This window comes from Bidens hawaiensis, unplaced genomic scaffold (assembly GCF_021521415.1).
Source record: "Bidens hawaiensis isolate Kalapana, Puna unplaced genomic scaffold, B.hawaiensis_p1.1 tig00002772_1, whole genome shotgun sequence".
NCBI classification, from domain to species: domain Eukaryota; kingdom Viridiplantae; phylum Streptophyta; class Magnoliopsida; order Asterales; family Asteraceae; genus Bidens; species Bidens hawaiensis.
Genome location: NW_027491150.1, coordinates 1,082,400 through 1,099,017, shown reverse-complemented (window position 1 = coordinate 1,099,017; position 16,618 = coordinate 1,082,400). Strand labels below are relative to the sequence as shown.

Sequence of the window (16,618 nt, the reverse complement as noted above, 5' to 3'; positions counted from 1 at the left end):
CTATAGCTCTGAAAGTCACGTAATTCCCCACGTGGAAGCTTCAGAGATGCAACACTTGTTATGTTTATAGTGTGGTTTGTTTGTTCACCTATAGTTGTACATTAGAATCTTGGTAGCAGATTATAGGCCAAAAATGTATTGTGGAAAAAACTTTTGGAGTAAGAACAAGGCTAAGAAACATTATTAAGTGAGATATGTTTAAATTAAATATGGGCCAATATTCGAATTGTATGTGGGGTTGGATCAGGATGGAGTCAAGAAGATCGGGTCAAAGGGCCTTTGACCTGTTGTAAGTTGTAACCAAAGTGTTGGATACGGTTTTGCCTACACCAAGCAGTGAGGGTTCACGTCCCGTTTATGACAACAAAAAATGTGACTTAGGAGTAGAGCTGGAAATTATGTGAGTTGCCATTCTAAAAATTAATGTAACTCGTATGAGATCTATAACATTAATCAATCGTTAAAAAGAACTCAACATGGCCCGAGGGTTTGGATACGGGAGTCAAAGCTTTATTACTTGAGTTTGAAGTAACATACACAGGGGTTCATCAATATTCAGTAGACTCGGAGACTCTAAAGAATTCAAAAAACTGGGTTGCAAAAAATATAACCCCAAAAAAAAGTTACTTGTTATGTATAATTTTTATGCAAATTCGTGTTATATATTGAACGCCTTTAGTATATTTTTCAAAGTTACTTCTACTTTTTCTAGAAAAAGAATTGAGATGAATTACATTTATAAACAAAACAAAAGTTTGCATAAGTAAAATAGATTACAATGGATATTATTAACATAATAAACTATAGGGAAATTCAGTCATAAACCAGAACTTAGTTGACTAGATTTTGTTATAAACAACATTAAGCAAGGGTTTATTCGTGAAAAACGCCTCCAAGTTACCTATTAAAACATGAGCGGTGTCATAGAACGATTCCTTTGTAAAAGCCGTGCTATGAGGCAAAAGAACAATGTTATCCAACTCAAACAACTCTTTAGGTACATTTGGTTCGTTTTCAAAAGCATCCAAACCAACACCACCAATTTCACCTTCCACTAAACACTTCACTAACTTCACCTCATCAATTATGGCCCCACGGCCCACGTTCACGATGATACCCTTTCTTCCTAAGGCCATCATGACTTTGTTGTTGATCATGTGGTGTGTGTTGTCGGTCAATGCATAACAGAGAACAAGAGCATCAGAGTCAAAAGCGAGTTGGAGGATATTCGTGTAGAACGTGAAGGGGCTAGATGGTTTTTTCCGCCTTGAAGTGTATGAGACTATGCAACCCATGGCCTCTAGTCTTGTGGCAACTCTAGATCCAATGTTTCCCAGCCCAACGATTCCAACTCGTTTGCCTCCTAACTTGAAAACCGTAACATCAAAAGATTAATGAATAGATGATGGTTGCTGTACGCTAGGACTAATGAATATGAGAGGACGCCGATGTTTTTGTGGTGGGAGAATGCGGCATGCCAAATGTTTAAAATCGTATCTTTAAAGACTACGATAATGGTAACTAAGACTTTACCCCATTAAGTGTTTGCACTTATTAATTTTCACTGAACGAGAGTGTGTTGATAAGTATATGTCATGACAAAACTAATGGCTCGTATCAATTGAGTTGATTCCACTTACCTTCTGTTGCGATGTAATAACTAATTTTCAGTGACAAAATAAACTAATTTCTTTAATTAATAACTAATCAAAGTATATCATTTTAAAGAGATTCTTTTTTACTTGTATATGTTTACATTAATTACAAACAACGATTGAATTGATTTGTCATTTTGTTTTCTGTCCAATGGCGTATTTTATGAGTTGCTTTAGATTTAGGAGAAATTGTCATATCAAAGATCATAATCATATACTTAATACTTATCATCATCCATTAACTATTTAGATATACTAGTACTACTGTATGAAACAAATGCAAACGACTAGTAGCGTATAAAAAACGTACAAATAATTAAAGTATTATGCTAACTAGTTATGTTAATACTAAAGTAAATATTATTATTTTATAGCTTTGGAATAAGAGTTTTTTATTATCTATTAGTCAATAGCGGACCTTTGCAAAATAGTGATGCCAATAGCGGTCCAAAATAGCAGAACCGCTATTAGCGGCGCTATTAGTCACTATTTTACTGACTTTTTGTTTCTAGATAGCGGTTATAGCATCGATTTTCAACGTTGGTATATCTGGACTAAATTTTGAAAATTCCATAATAGCCCAAACTTCAAATTTGATCTATTATATGTTTATAGCCGGCTTTTTTATCCAAACCCTAGAAAAATCACGTTCTCACTCTTTCGTCTACCAAAGATTCCTCGGTTGATGTGGACTCGGAGGAAGATTTCATTGCTTATGATTGAATCGTGTTTCAGTTATTGATACTTTTGTGGTTTTTTCTTTTGATATTACTATTAATATAAATATTTCTAGATATTAAAATTATTGCTTTCTCACCGCGATAACCTATATCTCAAATAGCGTCCACTGACTATTATCCGATTTTTTACCGCATTAATTGCATAGCTTATTATCACCATACTTTATTTTATAGTGTAATTTATTTTAAGCTGTAAAGTAATAATAATTACTCCAGTTATTTACATGTTTTAAAAATGATAGTTTCTTACCTTGGAACCAAGAGTATACTCCCCGAGAGCGGGCCAACACCCACCTCGAACAAACCTATCACCACTAGTAACTCTTCTCATGACGTCGATCAACAGCGCTACGGCGCCATCAGCTACATCATCTGAATACACATCGTAACAATAATCCCACGACGGCCACATTCGACCATGTCAATATGATTAACACCCGTGGCAGCCGAAACAATTAGTTCTAGAGCCGGAAGGTCACATAACACGTTTGAGGTGATCGGGCATGTGCCCGAGCATAGGATGATGAAGAAACACTAATTGACCCCGGGCAGATTACGGATAATCTGGGGGTTAAATAGATATTTCCCACGAGGGTTAGGTCCGGCAAGATGGTTATTCTTCTGATAACCTGCAAAACAGACACCGTGAGCTCGTCACTGAGAAGGGGGGGTACCTCCTTGTGACCACCCTCCGGCGTGAGAATCAGACTAGATTGCTCTTGAATATAAGTGTATATTAAGAGAAATAACTAGAGCAGATATCAGATAATATATGAAAATATAAGATAATGATATCGTTCCAAGGTGTTGGAGTATTTATAGCCGAAGGTAGGTTTCCAAGCAGGTACAGCCAGCTGTATAATATTCCTTTTCTACCAACTGTGGGCTACGCACGTGCCATGCTGGTGGTTGGTGGGTAGGCAGCGGCTGATAGTGACCAGGCCGGCTGTATACTATTCCTTTTCCACCAACTGCAGGCTATGTACGTGCCACGACAGGGGTTGGTGAGTAGGCAGCGGCTGATAGTGACATTAAGTACTAGAGCGTGCTGCTCGTCGTACTGTTTGTCAGTGAGCTGTCGCAGCTTTGGTCAGATCTTTTGTCCATACCTTGGCAGGTATAGTACAAAAGATCCTCCAGTAGCGTACGGACTGGCTCATTTGGGCGGGAGTATTCCCGGCTTTGGGCGGGAGTATTCCCGGCTTGCTCATTTCTTCTTAAGGTGACATTACTGAATTATTTGAGAGTTAGTGCCTTGTGCGTGTAGCCTTGCTGTGCGGGTAGCCTTCCCTGATGGTTAGTATCCGTAGTTGCGGGAACAGGCGGAGTACGTCACCATTGGGAGGCTTTTCCTGCGGGAACTGCTTGCGTACTGCGCGTAAGGACGTCATCTCTCTGAGCGTGGTGGGTCCTGCAGATCCAGTTGGTCTTTGCGCAGACGTTCCTCTTTAAGGTGAGTCTTGCATGTCCAACTGCGCAAACGTCCCTCTTCGAGGTGAGTCTTGCGGGTCCAACTGGGCTCTGCTGGGACCTACCTCTTCAAGTCCCCCAGTCCAATGTTCTTCTCATGAATTGATAATAAGTGAGGTGAACTTTTGGACTTAAGCAAGGGGTTTTGAAAAGGGTTTAGTTTTAAGGTCTCCGCGGGGATTCTTCCCGCGGGTTTCCTAATGTCACGTGCAGAATTTCCCACTGTTTAGCTTGATCTTTGGGTATGATGCGGGTAGGTGTGTAACCTCCTCGCAAGTCGGGAGAGTTGAGTTTCACTTGTGTAGATTCTCCACGGGGTTTTGGTAGTTTTAAACATAGTGATCAATTATGTTAAACAAACAATTCCATCTTGGAGTTTCCAACAATCTAGTTCTCAACGTTCCCGCTATGCGGGGATGTTATTTCCCTTTCCGCAAGCATGGCCCAGAAGATCCTTCTTGGTTTCAATTCCCTGTGAGTGCTAAGTATGTGAAGGGTTTCGCCTTGACACCGTACCCGCACTCGTCTTATAGTTACTTTACTTCCAAGGTATTCTTGGCTTCAATTCCCTGCATGTGCTAAGTATGCGAAGGGTTTTGCCTTGACACTGTACCCGCACCTGTCTTATAGTTACTTGGTTACCAAGGTAAGGGGGTATAGTCCCGCTTACTTTTGAATCTTTTTGAATCTTTTTGAAATTCTAAGAGTTGGTGAAAGGATAAGAACAGTCCAAACTGTTGAAGGGACGGTTGCGTCGTCCGACGGTTTCTTCTGACAGTTTCAGGACGTGCAGGAAGTTATGGCGACGTGACAGTATATGGTCATTCCAGACGCTTTTTCAGGCGCGTGGGCGCGAGTTTTCGGGCGCGTGGCCGCGAAGTTTACGGTGCGCGTCCTGTCGACAGCTGTTGCCAGCTTGCTTTTTCCACGTGTCATAGTTTCATTGCACCTGCGTTTTCCTCTCTCTTCCGCATTAAATTCATCGCATTCATTGCGATGAGTATATAAAGGGAGGAGAGGATGCATCTCAACTCACAGTTTCACTTCTTCTTCTAAGCGATTTCCAGCGAATATTCTAACTTTTCCGTCGAGCATTCTCCTGAAATCGTTCTCTATCATACCTCCAAAATATGTCTTCCATTCGTGATCCTGAGGCTACTGCCGAGGAGTCCGAGGTATACACCGAGAATCCGATGTCCACTTCTGACAAGGACGATAAGAGTACTGCTGGCGAGTGCCAGTGTGCTCTTCCCGTCGACCAGTATCAGTACATCGTCAGGAAGTTCATGCTCGAGCCTTTCGAGCCTGAGTTTCCTGAGCCTCACCAGACGGTGTACGATGCCCCCAAGGGCAAGATAGGGGTGTATGCTGCATTCTTCATCTATGGGAATCTCAGGTTCCCATTGACGAAGTTTGTATACCGTGTTTTGGAGAGACACGGTGTGCACCTGACGGAGGTACACCCAATGGCGATCGCCAAGATCCGCCATTTTGAATGGGTGTGCCTCATTCTGGGTGTGGAGCCCCATGTCGACCGCCTGATGACCTTCTACTCCTGGAGGTGCATCCAAGGCTGGTACACCTTGGTCACCCGGATCAAGGGTTTGAAGATCTGTGCTACCGAGCGCAGTCTTCGGTCTTGGAAGCGGGAGTTCTTCTATATCTCTGCCCGTGTTGTCCTTATAGCGATGACATTCAAGAACGGGAGAGCACTCCCGAACCTTCACGCCTCCAACTACCAGGAGGCGGAATGGTTTTCCAAGAGCTTCCGGATCCAGACTCCGATTTACCGCTTTGCGGAGTCTGGGATGGTGATGCTCGGGATGAGCCGGGTGTGGAAGGATGCTGGGGCAGAGGCGCCACAGATTCCAATCGTCCTCGAATACGGTTTGAACTCTATCCCTTACGGTATGCTTCATATCTTTTTACTGATTTAGGGTTTTTCTTCTAATTGTTTCTGTTTATTTTCAGAGGGGAACAACTTGCAGTCGCTTCTGCAACCGCGTGAGAGCGGTGGTACCGCTCGGCTGGGTACTCGTGCTCTTGATGAGAACGAGTTGCCCATACTTGAGCAAACGGCGGATCTGTTTGTGGAGGTCTACCCGCCGGGCCACGAGATTCTGAGCGCCACGCGGCCAGGTAAGGGATTATTTAACCCTCGCCCTCTCAATGCTCAAACCTCTGACGGAATTCCTCTAATTTTGTCATCTTCTGATGAGGAATCCGCAGATGGTCCTTTCTTCGCGAGGAAGAAGGCTGCTGGCGGGAAGGGCAAGGAGAAGGTTGCCTCCACCGCCGATCAGGGGAACCGGTCTGACTCGGAGACCGAGAGTGAAGAGGCGGCGGGGAACCCTGTTGGTGGTGAGACCACTATTCCGGAGGTTGAGACAGCTGTCACCTCCGGGCAGCCCAGTGCGACGACGGTGACCGGCGTGAAGAGGCCGGCTCCATCGGGTTCGTCCCCGCTTGTCAGAACCTTCAAGCTCAAGAAAACTCGTAAGTATAAATTAATCTTACCCGCAATTATTTCCGCCATTGTTTTTAATATCTTGTCTTCATGCAGGCGTGGATGCTACCGCATTCCAGAGTGGAGCGGGGAGGAGCGTTTCTGGACCCATGACGGTAGGTTTGGTCAATCTACCCGAGGCGATGACCCAGGCGGCTGCGCCTATTTGCAGCATTGGTTCAGTTGCTCATCCCGTTGAGGCAACTGTTCCAACTGTAATGTCTTCTCCGCCGGCTGTCAGTGCCATATTCACTGCATCCTTCACTGAGCCGGCGGTGATTGTTTCTGCGGGCTCCTCCGCAGCGGCGGCCACGGTTGTGAGTTTACCTCCAGTGAGTTCACCTCCGATGGTCTCTACCACGGCGGCTTCAACCGTGCCTCCGGCACCGGCGACTATCTCGTCCCCATCCGGTTCAGCAGGTATGTTCAGGGTTGGGGCTTCTAGCCAATCTCTGCCTCCTTCCCATCTGCCTGACCTCTTGGATGGATATCCCTTAGGTTCGGGTGATGGGTTTGGCGGCTACCGGCCTGTTGTCGACCCTACAGGTGTGTAGGGTTATTTTGGCCTTTTTTTTTGTATCATCTTTTCCTAACCGCTTTTTGTCTTTGCAGTGTCGGATTCCAATGAGGTGTATGTTCCACGGTGGAACATTCGCCGAGGAACAACCCTTCGGACGGCTGTGGACTGCGTCGAGTGGGCCCGTCACGCCGCCCCAAGTGGTGCGCTGGGGGAAGCCATGGCCAGCTACCAGGAGGGTAGGCTGTCCAACGAGCTCCGAATCCACCTTGCCCGGATGCAGCCGCGCGTCGAGCTACTTTGTCGTGAAAACGACAAGTTAAAGACGGCGCGTAGCCTGGAAGTGGCTCAGGCGCGGGCTATCCGGGAGGAGAATAAGAAGCTTGCCGCCGTTGCTGCGGAAAAGGAGAAGGCCTTCAAGGCCCTCGAGGTTGAAGTTCAGGCCCGGCTTGAGGCCCGTTCCAAGGCTACCCAAGCTGTTAACGAACAACTTCGGTTGGCAAAGGAAACTGCACGGAACGCAACTGAGAAGGCCACCAAGGCTGAAGCTGTTGCTGAGCCTCTACGCACCGAGAATGAGGAGCTTAAAGCCAAACTAGAGATGCTCCAGCAGGCTCATGATGCCTTGGCCATGGAAGACGCTAAGAAGCTCCAAGAGATCTTGGACCAGAGGGGCATGCTTGACCACACTGAGCGTAAGCTAAAGGGCGTTGAAGAGGCTGCAGCTAAAGATGTGTTGCTTGCCAACCTCACTAAGAACGAAGCCGAACGCGCCCGTGATGAAGCTCAAGCTGCCCTCCAGGAGGCTCTGGTCACCAAGGAGTGGCTTCTACGAGAAGCGTTGTCGCAGGTATGCGTAGCTTCATAATGTTTTTACGTTTTTCTTTATACTTAGAAAAGTTTGATATATTTTTTCTTGTTGTAGATTGTGCATCGAATCTTCACTGACACGTCTTATGACGATGCCATGAGCGCAGCCCTCAACGCTTCTCATGAGGATGGGGAAAAGGCTGGTTTCTTGCTTGGTCTGGGGTTTGTTGAGAAGGGCATCCCGCCTTCCAACTTCCCTCTTTATGACGTGGACACTGAAGCTGCCTATGACCAAGCAGTGAACCAGTATGCTGCCTTCCCGCATCCGGTGGTAGAGAAGGTGAACGAAGTTGCTGCTGCTGATGATGGGCTAACCATTCTCAAGACCTTCCTTGAACCGCCACAGCCAACTGATGGTGCGGGTACAAGTGGGTTTGGAGGGAGTGGTCTTGAAGTTTGAACCTTGAGATCCCTTCCCACCGTTAGGATAGATTTATATTTCTGTAGGCGGGTAGATACCCGGCCATTCTTGTAATGTTTGAATTTTTTATGAAATATAAATGTTTGTGCGGGTAGGACCGCCACTTTCACTGGATGACTTGCTTTATAAACGTTATATGACTTGCTCATGCATATTATAGCTTAATTTGGCACTTGTTTTGATGCATAAACAATATATGATTCGCTCGTGCATACTTTAGTTTAACTTAGCAATTTTCCAAGTGTTTTGAATAAGTTAACCGTTCGACGCGCGGTTGTCAATAGGTTAGTGTTCAGTTTCCTCTATCATGATTGTGCGGGTAGGACTTACTTTCATTTAGTGGGATGACCAATCTTCACCTATAACTGACTTGGGTGAAGGTTTGCCGTTTTTTGTGTTTATGAGGGTTTTGCCGCCGTCCACACGCAACGACTTCCCCACTTATTTATGCGGTGAATACCGGCATATCAGTGTTTTGAATAAGTTAAACCTGTCGACGCGCGGTTGTCAATAGGTTAATGTTCAGTTTCCTCTATCATGATTGTGCGGGTAGGACTTACTTTCATTTAGTGGGATGACCAATCTTCACCTATAACTGACCTGCGTGAAGGTTTGCCGTTTTTTGTGTTTATGCGGGTTTTGCCGCCGTCCACACGCAACGACTTCCCCACTTATTTATGCGGTGAATACCGGCATATCAGTGTTTTGAATAAGTGTCAACAACCTTTTCACAAATAGTTCGTAGAATATTTAGTTTGTTTACAATCCTAAGACTATGCGTTATGAGAGGGGTAAAATGGGTAAGATGAAAGAGGCAAGTTACGACGCGTAAGCAATAAGGGGTAAATAGGATTTCATCTTTCACACTCATTACCACAATGAGTAGAAGAAGACTAGTTATATGAATCACATCCTTAATCATCCCATGAGTCCCAGATAGCCCTGCTTAGTGAAAACAAAAGCCCACCAGTCATTGCTAGCCCCGTCCAGTGAAAACCAAAGGCGACACTTATCAACGAACAAATAAAAGTCCAAACGAACAAATGGAAACCACAATGAGTAAAAGAAGACTAGTTAGAGGGATCGCCTCCTTAATCATCCCACGAGTCCCAGATAGCACTGTTTAGCGAAAACAAATGCCCACCAGTCATTGCTAACCCCGTCCAGTGAAAACCAAATGCGACACTTATCAACGAACAAATGGAAGTCCAAACGAACAAATGGAAGTCCAATGAGTAAAAGAAGACTAGTTAGAGGGATCACCTCCTTAATCATCCCACGAGTCCCAGATAGCCCTGTTTAGTAAAAACAAAAGCCTACCAATCGTTGCTAGCTCCGTCCAATGAAAATCAGAGGCGATACTTATCAGACGAATAAATGGAAGTCCAAACGAACATATGGAAACCACAATGAGTAAAAAAAGACTAGTTAGAGGGATCACCTCCTTAGTCATCCCACGAGTCCCAGATAGAAACAAAAGCCTACTAATAGTTGCTAGCCCTGTCCAGTGAAAATCAGATGCGACACTTATCAAACGAACAAATAGAAGTCCAAACGAACAAATGGAAAAGAAGACTAATTAGAGGGATCTTATCCTTAATCATCCCACGAATCCCATATATCCCTTTTTAGTGAAAACAAAAGCCCACCAATCGTAGCTGGCCATGTCCAGTGAAAACCAGAGGCAAAACTTATCAAACGAACAAATGGAAGTCCAAATGAACAAATGAAAACCACAAGCCACTAGAGAGTGTTAAGTATTCACAATGGAAATTTATATAACCTGCAAAAGTATAACAGATTATGGGCCAAAAGTGTATTGTGGATTGTTGATCAATTTATTGGGCCAAAAAAACAGTGTTGGGCAATATACCATTATTGGACATCTTTACCGGACTTGATCGTGGGCTTAGATCAGGATAGTTCACTAGGTACAGAATATATGTGTCACTGTGTCAATGTGTGTGTATATATAGACTTTTTTTTGGAACACTGATTTCTTGTGTGTTAGGGCACCACACTCTTCAAATTTGGAGAGCTTCATTGTTTCACTCTGGTAAGACTATGTTGTCTTAATTGGGCATACACTGCTTCAGAGTTGTGTAACATCTCCAAAATTTCGATCCAAATTTGACAACTTAGGAAATTTGAGGGATCAAAAATAATATCAAGATAAGTTATGAGAAAATATTAAATAAGGAAATATAAGAAAAATAAGAAAATAAAAATATTTTCTAAGCTAAGTATTCTTACATGAAGGAATAAGGAAATAAGTAAAGAAAACCCATCCCACATTGGAAGATGTAAGAAAGTGGAAGCATTCCACTATGGTATAAATAAGGAAGATGGAATCCATACCACATGGAAAGTGGTAAAGAAATGGAAACTCTTTATAAGGAATAGATTTTCCATAGTAATATTCCATAGTAAAGAAATGGAAACTCTTTATAAGGAATAGATTTTCCATAGTAATATTCTTTTATGGATATCATGCACCAAGTGGTCCAAGGGAATGGTGCGTAGCACCCGACGCGCACGCGCACGGGCTCGGGCGAGGACAATGGCGACGGCGACGGGCGTGGGGCGCAATGTGGCGCTTTGATGGCGTCCTTCGCACGCTCGCATCCCCGCGAGCCGCTTTAAGAGCTGCCTTAGTATTTTTGGACAACGAGAGTTAGACCAGATATGACAAGTTACTAAAGTACATGGACTGAAAATGAAAAATAATTTCCAGATACCCATCGCGCCACGCGATGAGTCTAAGGAGACGGCCATCGCGTACCGCAATGGGCCGTGATGATGCATCACCCACGTGTCACACTCTGGTGACACATGGCAGCCGGGCAGGACACGTGGCAGACGTGTCATACCACGTGGCGACACGTGGCTTGATCTCAGATAGGTACCCGTCACGATACGCGACGGTGTTGAAAAGGGAGCCCATCGCGTACCGCGATGGGACACAAAATTGGCTATAAAAGGGGAGCCTCACGGCTCATTCCCTCACACCCACATCCACTATCTCTCTAGAAAATTACTTTCTCTACCTCGATTCGCGTGCCGAACATCGTTTTGCGTGCCACCGACCCGACAAATATCACCTCGTAATTCGTGCCAAATACCCGACATTTTCCTCAAAGTGCGTGCCAACCAAAAGTAACCCGACATCTGCCTCAAAGTACGTGCACGACCCGGCGACATCTTCATATTGCCTTGATTTGCGTGCCAAGAAAGGTGGATCAAGAACGCCTTGAGAAACGTGCAGATAGAGTAGAAGTGCTGCCCGTATAAACTTAGGAAATCTACCTCCGAATATCCGTGCAAGGTAAGGGGTTCTGCCTAAGTTATTATTATATTATTATAAATGGCTTAAGACCATAGTCGAAGTTATAACTGAACCTTGATTATAATTTAATATTATATAATTTTCCTAAGCAAAGGTTATAGTCAAAATAGTATTTCTTTATGACTAAGAAATATAGATCAAGAGGTTATAGTTATGAAATTTATGTTTCTTCTTGAAGAAGAAACTATGTATAAACGTTTCTTTCTGAAGAAGAAACGAAACATATAATTGATAAAATAAAGAAGAGGACTAAAGGTCCAAATGTTTTATATAAACAAATGATTTTATCAAGGTTGAAGTTATACCAAAATAGACTAAAGGTCTAAAGCTAGATCGATGATCTAGTTATTTATACAAATGTTATTCTCGTACTATAGGTCCGAGGTAACAAAACAAGAAGAAGAGAACAGAAAACAGGAATCAGTATCAGAAATTGATTATAAACAAAAAAGGTAAATACGCCCCAAACTTTTTATATTGAGTCTGAATGTTTGCATAGGATTTACGAATCATTAAGACTTTGTGTACAATAATAAGAAACGGACGCTCTGATTAAGAGTATACATGTGTCTGGATCCAAACATACATGGTTACTCGGCATTTCCCCGAGGCCATGCATATCATCAACATGCCTCTGAAGGTCTATGGGACTGTTCAGAGAAATGATATTGTGTATATAGTTAATTGTACATGGTACTTAGGGTAATTTGATCCCAATGTAGTTGGGTGCCTAATGAGTAGTCACAAAGGTATGTTGGTTTCACAAATGTATTGAAAAGATATTTTTAGAGTCAGCGTTATTCACCAGCTTTGTGCTGACGTATTTTCCCACCCATGTTACAAGGAAACAAGAAAGGTTAGAACAGACAAGCAAGAAGGAATAGAAGATTGGAGTTATAGTCATTAGATGCTATCTGATGACTCAGATATTTTATTTCAAAATAATATAAAGAGTTATGTTTTATAAAAAGATGTATTTGAAATATCAAAACGGGTATTCAAACCCGAGATTTTAATAAGTTTTCAATATAAATATTTTAAAGACTTCCGCTATAAACCGCAACTCTTATTTATTTACAAAACAGGTACCAACTATTGGTCACACGCCTAAGCCCTGAGTTGGGGTGTGACAGTTTGCTTTGGGCGTTCCCCGGGAAACCATGCCGCCCGACTACCACTTGACCGTCGTTGTGCAACCACGAGAGTAATAAATGAATAAAAAAAAACTAGAGTTTGAAAGAAAAAAAGTGTAAACTCGGTCCAGTTCACCGATCCGACCATTCAACCTTTATATAAGTTTGTATTTATATATTTTGTTATAAAGCATAGTATATAATATTACTTATCTATCTATTCTAATAAATAACTACCTATTTTGCCACTTGTCACTCTCTTAACTCTTTTTCTCTTTCTTTCAACATTTCAATATTGATCCTTATATTTTAAGTAAGTTCAATATATGAATTACTTAAAATCAAGGTAAACTATAACTTGTTTTTAAACTTGGATTTGAGCAGCAATACATAATTTTTTTTTTTCAAAAAATCAAACATAAATGTTAGGGAAGAATTTTCTTATTTCCCTCCACATACGTCTTTGCCATTTTCAGTTTTGAAGTATTCAAACAAAAATCTCTTATTATACAATAAATGATATAAAACATCTCTCTGATCACACTCTAATGAAACTACTTGATGTCACATGCTATAAATTATATTTTATTCATGTACATTAAACAAAAACAATCTATCTATTCTAATAAATAACTACCCATTTTGCTACTTGTCACTCTCTTAGCTCTCTTTCTTTTTTTTTCAACATTTCAATATTGATCCTTATATTTTAAGTAATTTCAATATATGAATTACTTAAAATCAAGGTAAACTATAACTTGTTTTTAAACTTGGATTTGAGCAGCAATGCATAATTTTAAGTAATTTAAATTCAAAATTGAAGTTGCGGACCTATTAGAATAAAATTTTAAAATAATAGGTAATTAAAATCAAGGTAAACTATAACTTGTTTTTAAACTTGGATTTGAGCAGCAATGCATAATTTTTTATATAAGATTGGTTTCAAATTTGGATTTAAATTTTTCTCATATGTATTTGAACTCAGGAAAATGTGTATTTTCTTAATTTTCTCCAACCATTTTATCTAAATATTGCAAACATGAAGAATACATTATATATATATATATATATATATATATATATATATATATATATATATATATCGGTTTTAGCATTAAATCATTGAGGTTGAATATTATAATTATAATCCATATGAATCACAATTTACTATATGAACTATCTATCATTTTATTTATATGACCTTTTTATGCAGTATAAAAGATAAGCCACAAGAAGATCAATATTTAGTTTTCAATATTTTCTTTCATAACTCAAGACACAAATGCTCCAGAAACATATATTTTATGACTTGATTTATATTTTTTTATACATTCAAATATATTAAATTTAATATGCCTTATAAGACAAATTACTTAATTAAAAGCATTCAAAATTTAATTTTTAAAATCTGTTTCAATCCATTTTCACTATTTTTGATTTTCAAAAATCATTTAGTATATGAAAACCTAGAATATCGTTTTCATCAGTTATTTATTCAAATCATTTCAATATTATATTACTTAGTAATTTTATTTCAGACAAATACAATGATTTTGAGGTTATGTTAGTGTTACCTGTTGGATAATACATAATTAAAGTGTCTATTATAGTTTATATTTAAAATAATAAAGCTATACACAAATTATTAAAAAAAAAAAGAATTTATTGTTATTTGAACATGGCTTTAAAGTTAGTATGTCTTTGTCATTTTCCATTCATATGAAATGAAACTAGGGTTGTCACTTTTACCCGAAACTCAAACCCAACCCGAAAAAATATGTACCCGAGCCCGAACTAACCCGACTCGAAGAACCCGAACCCGAGAAAAGATAAACCGAACCCGAGAAAAGATAACCCGAACCCGAACCGAAGTAATTCGGGTTGGTTCTCGGGTTTGATTTAGAAGATTTGGGCCAACCCGAAAAACCCGAATAAACTTTTAGTTTTTAAATTAAATATATTTTTATGTATAAGAGGCTAAGTCTTAGTCACTAAAGTTATCAGAATTTGGTTCTAAATGACCGTTGTCATTCTAACTATTATGGATCGATTTCTTATTATTAATTTATGAATTCCGTGTATTACTTATAGCAACCGTAATCGAACAACCAAATCACGCCCGATTAAATACGATTATGTTTTGAGTTAGTTTACTCTTCTTTTGAACTGTTTTATCAAGTCAGGTTAGTTTATTATTTGATTATATGTGTTATAAGCAAAGAATAATATGTTGTTTTAATTTTAGTATTATAGTTTTAAAATTTTTTTTTTGGTTTTGTGTTATTTTTTTAAGATACTCGAAACCCGATTAACCCAAACCGAAAAAACCCGAACCCGAATTACCCAAACCCGAAAAACCCATGAGAGATTTGGGTTGGGTTTCGGGTCAAGATTTACAACTTTGAAACCCGAAAAACCCGAAAACCGAAAAACAAACCCGAAGAACACCCCTAAATGAAACAAATCATTTTGTTATATTTAAATTTTGGGTTTTATATGTTTCTTGATTATACTATTTTCAATTTAAATATATAAAATTAATTAAAATTGTCATACGCAGAATATTAATAACAACAAATAATCTATCATGATCAATTAATTTCAGATTCTAAAGATTCTAATGATGATTATATAGTCAAAGTTCAGTTAATCTGTTTTTGGAGATAATAATGTTTTTTTTATAAACATGAGCAAATGATCTCAAATGACATCATATATATTAATTGATCAAAAGGTATGCTATTTTATGTGTATGAATATATTTTTGTTAGTTTCATGGATATATATTATAATTTATCTAGGGTCGTGGTATGTACTTGAATAACCTTATTTGTCACACGAACAACTATGCATGGCTATATCAAGAGTTATAAGCAGACATATATGTTACCCATTTAAAGAGTTACATGCAAACATGGACTAAAGATTTTAATTTTTGATAAACAATGTATATCAACCAACACAATCACAAATGTAGTGTATAAGGAAAGTTTTACTCCATCTGTTCCATTAGAAGTGTCAATGTTTCTTTTTTTGTTTGTCTCATTACAAATTTCTACTTTCAAAACTTATTAGTCAATTTTCAAATTTACCATTAAACGAACAAAATTAACATTAATAACCAATATTGATGGACTCAATTTCCAAGGCATTATTGTCATTTGGTAAGCAAGAAAAGTAATCATTCAATCTACCTTAAACTTTGTGTTTTTCAAACCATGACATTTCTAATGGGACGGAGGGACAACTTATTTGTAACATATTTGTGTTATTTTAGTTATATAATTTCTGTAATTTTCATATAAATTGTAATTGTGTTAACAATATATGATCATTTTGTTGACTGTAATTTAATTAATGGTTAAAGTTTAAAATTTTCATTAATTACCCGTGTAATACACGGGCCTCAAACTAGTATTGTTATATAATAATACAATAATATTAATATATTACTATATTAATTGTCCAGCAGCAATGTACTCTTGTCGATTTGATATAGTAACTAGTGTTCACACTTCTTCTATCTCCATGTATAATGAGTCACAAAGTTATTACACACAATTATTTATGAGGTTTATTTGTTTTTTTTTAAGTTTTATAAAACAATATTATTTAAAATTATGAATTTGTTAACAATATTTATAGAATATTTGACCCTTCAAAAAATAAATGAAGACTTTAGCCGCATCACTCTGGAACATGACCCCTATGTACCAACATGTCTATGCTTCGGCGTGCGAATCTTAAACTTGATCTAATCACATGCTTCTATATAATTTATTCACTAATATTAAAAACATAAAAGTGGTTAGTTGTAATTAAATAAAACTAGTAAACATACACCCGTATGCTGCTGCAGTTCGGTTTTGAGTTCATATAAAAAATGTAACAACAATACTTTTGAAATTTTAGAAAACATGTCTCAAATAACCTACCCAAATTTAGCATTTTAAGATCTTG

The 16,618-nt window shown here is 39.4% G+C and overlaps 1 pseudogene; it reads right to left on the bottom strand.

Annotated features, from left to right (window-relative positions):
* Positions 1-839: 839 nt before the first annotated feature.
* LOC143621224 (glyoxylate/hydroxypyruvate reductase HPR3 pseudogene) lies at positions 840-15,810 on the bottom strand (annotated as a pseudogene).
* Between the last annotated feature and the right edge of the window lie 808 nt (positions 15,811-16,618).